Raw genomic sequence first — 3,916 nt, forward strand, 5'->3', positions numbered from 1 at the left:
TGCGCCAGGTGCGGAAGGATGACGTCACCTCTCCCAGCTCCATTTCCGCCCCGCCCACCAATCCCGGCCTGGTCCACAGGGCTTACGTCACCTCGCCCCTCCCCTCGCCCCCTCCCCGACGCTGGACAGGGATGTGGGCGTGGCGAGGGGGGCGGAGATTTCGTGGGTTGGGATTTAGGGGAGGCAGGACCCCCCCGGGAGCGCCTGTCCGGTGCTGGAGCTGTGGGCTTGTGCTGTGCCTCCCGGTTGCTCCTGGGTGGGCGGGGAAACTGGTGCTTCAACGGTGGGGTCGGAGAAGTCGCCTGCAGTGCGGCAATGGAGTCCAAAACCAGGGGGCCCTGACTCCACCCTCTGATCTCCCAGGCTCTGGAGGTCCCACGACGCTCCCATTCCCTTCCGCTTCCAGCACTGCGCTTCCCTTTGTGTTTCAGTCCTGGCGGAGTCAGGCCACGAACTCCTGCGAGTCACACAAGCTCCAATGAGAGGTCGGTCTGAACTGAATTAGCAAAGCGTTCGTCAGCATCGTTACCAGTAGTGGAAATATTTTACTATTTGTGTCCCATGACCCTAGGAACTGATGAAGGAAGCAGAGCCAGCACCGTGTTTGAGCGTCTGCGGCAGCGCTTTCCTTTTTAATCTTTACAACAATTCTTGGGGGGTAAAATTGTTATTCCCTGGTCTGCTCACTTTTCCAATAGAGTGTTCTCAAAAGAATTTGTTAAAACTTGTACCACTACCACATTCTTCAAGGAGTGATGGCTCGGGGGTTATTATTTTTTAAAAATGAATTTAATGTAAGAGGTGTGTACGTTGCCACATAACGTAAAATGTTAAAATTGCCTCCCCCCTTAAAATTTACATGGTTTGTTTCCTCTTTTTATATTTATTTATTTGAGACAGAGTCTCGCTCTGTTGCCAGGTGGGAGTGCAGTAGCTCAATTTCGGCTCACTGCAACAACCGCCTCCCAGGTTCAAGCCATTCTCCTGCCTCAGCCTCCGGAGTAGCTGGGACTACAGGCGCGCACCACCACGCCCAGCTAATTTTTGTGTTTTGAGTAGAAATGGGGTTTCACCATGTTGGCCAAGATGGTCTCGATTTCTTGACCTAATGATCCACCCGCCTCAGCCTCCTAAAGTGCTGGGATTACAGGCGTAAGCCACCGCGCCCGGCCTTCTCTTTTATTTTTTATTTCCGTTCCACATCCCTCATAGAATTTTGTTAAATGTAACATTTTTATACTTAGTAGTCTTACTCATATCCCAATCATTTCTCAACAACAGAATATGATAAAAAATTAATATTTACTTTGCTATAACCAGATGAGATTGGGCATGTTCAGGGTGATATGGCCATACACACTTTGCTATAACCAAAAAGCTTTAAGTATTAAAATGTTTTCTTCTGGATTAAATTCTCAATTATTGTACATGAATGATAAAAAGAAAAAAACTATTACACATTTTGCAAACATTGCAAAAAGTAAACATTGGTGGAAAATACATCCTTTAATCGTAGCTACTGGGCTTTTAAATAAATTCGTTCACACATCCATAAATGAGATTATTGCTGAAAAGAGAGTTTGGTAAAACACACACACACACACATATATATATATAGCAAAAAGAAGTGATTTAGAGTAGAAGCCATAACACACTACTGTTACCAAAATTTAATAGGCTCAAGGTAAGAATAAATAATGAGCAAAGAAGTAGTTGAGAACTTAAGAGCAATCAGATGCTTGAGTCCAAGTGAAAACATGAAAATGCATTTGCAATAGTCAATGTTGACAGAAGTTGGTGAACATGTTTCTCCTATGAATCTGAATAAATGTTAAGAAAATACAAAACACAAAATTTACCCTTAATATAGAACCCTGTTACTTGGAAATATGTTGTCATTATTCCCCTGGGAACAATGTTAAGTCAGTACCTGATCAGTGTCCTTGATTAAGGAGTCATCCTCTAGTGATATCATGTGGCATTTCAAATTGTCCCTTTGTCTGGAGCATGCCAGGCCTCAAGAGTTGATGACAGACAGCATCAGGAACAATGCCTGGCACTGAGAAGGTGCCTCATGAGTGTTACTCATCCTTGTGCAGGGACCAGGACTCCTAGGAACAGGAGACCCTGGCTGAGGTCAGCAGGTCAGTTGCACCGCCTACATGCTCTAGGAGAGAGCCTCTGGAAAATCTGAGCAGCTGGAGGTTGATGCCCTTTAGAACTCTCTGAGTCCGTAAGTCTCCTTGCGCCCTCAGTCATCTGTCTCAAGACCACCACCTTACACAGCTGGTAATGCAAGCAGCTGGTATTGGAGCCTTTGTGCTCGGTTGACTCCAGCAGGTGGCCCTGCAAGTCCATTGCTTCTTAAAGGGTGCATTGCAGGTGGCTCAGTGGCAACAAATCTGAGCTTAAAGAGCTACATAAATGTGTTCCTATTCCTCTCTGCTGATTTTGAGGACAACAGAGACATGATGAGAGAAAACAAAGAAAGAAGTATGCGGATGAGTGACCACAGGTTAAGTACTTCAGGAAGAGAAAGGCTGTGACTGTTCTCAGAATTTAGGGAATGCAAACATTGTAAAAGTCACTGTTGATAACAGACCCACTCAAAAAACAAAATTGTTTCAAAATAAAAAATTTAATATTATGTGGTTATTCTAATAAAAATGCTATGGTACAACAAAAACAACAAAACATTAGATCATACTTTCAATAGCCGAAATTTTTAGTTCTCAGCATGAGACAGAGTTTAGTGTTCAGAATCTGTCATGTCTGTTTAACCAAATTTTTTTTTTTTGAGATGGAGTCTCTGTTGCCAAGGGCTGGAGTGCAGTGGCACGATCTCAGCTCACTGCAACTTCTGCTTCCCAAGTTCAAGTGATTCTCCTGCCTCAGCCTCCTGAGTAGCTGAGATTACAGGCGTGCACTCCCACATCCAGCTAATTTTTGTATTTTTAGTAGAGACTGGGTTTCACCATGTTGGCCAGACTCAAACTCCTGACCTCAAGTGATCTGCCCGCCTTGGCCTCCCAAAATGCTGGGATTAGAGGTATGAGCCACAACACCTGACCTGTTTAACCAAACTTAACATACAGACAATGGGAACATGCATTCCCCTGGAAAACAGAATTTTCCTGGGAACAGAGACCACTTTGGAGTGTATAATTCTTCTCCAGAAACCATATTCAGGGAAGGCGTTGGTAATTATGTTAGAGAATCCCTACCAAGTAGGAAGGCATAAAGAAGAAAGCAGAGTATGAAGAGATTAGGAAGGAACAACTACCTGTAGACGTCACATTTCGTTAGCTGTAAGCAGTTGGTCAGTTCCAGTCCACTCAATAGTTGGTCTCCAGGAGTCTCTCTGGCCCTGTGTTCATTCCCATGGCATCACTCAATCTAATTCTCCAGCTCCAAATGAACGTATTTTCTCTGACTGGCGTATCCCCCAGGCCCTTCAAAAATCAGTATGTCCAAAGCCAAACTTGATTTTTCTCACCTCCTGCCACCCCTATGGTAGGCAGAATTCTAAGATTCCTGGCCCTCCCCTTGGGCACTGGTGGGGCTGACCCAATCAGGTGAGCTCTTTGGAAGAGGGTGCAGAAGTCATAGATGAGAGAAGTCAGAGAGATTTGCAGCTGCAGCAGATGTTCTCCCTCTGGCCTTGAGTGGATGCCACATTGTGGAAGGGGTCACATGGCAGGGTACGATGGGCAGCCTCTGGGGGCAAGGGCCTCAGTTATGTGAATTCTGCCAACAACCCAAATGAGCTTGAAAGCAGATTCTTCCCCATTCGAACCTCCAGATGAGGACACAGCCTGGCCCACACTTTCAGTAGTCTTGCGAGACCCTGAACAGAGGGTCCAGCTAAGAGTGGCTCAGATTTCTGAGCCACAGAAACAGAGACAAGAAGCAGGTG

The sequence above is a fragment of the Symphalangus syndactylus genome, chromosome 1 (genome assembly GCF_028878055.3).
Source record: "Symphalangus syndactylus isolate Jambi chromosome 1, NHGRI_mSymSyn1-v2.1_pri, whole genome shotgun sequence".
Taxonomy (NCBI): domain Eukaryota; kingdom Metazoa; phylum Chordata; class Mammalia; order Primates; family Hylobatidae; genus Symphalangus; species Symphalangus syndactylus.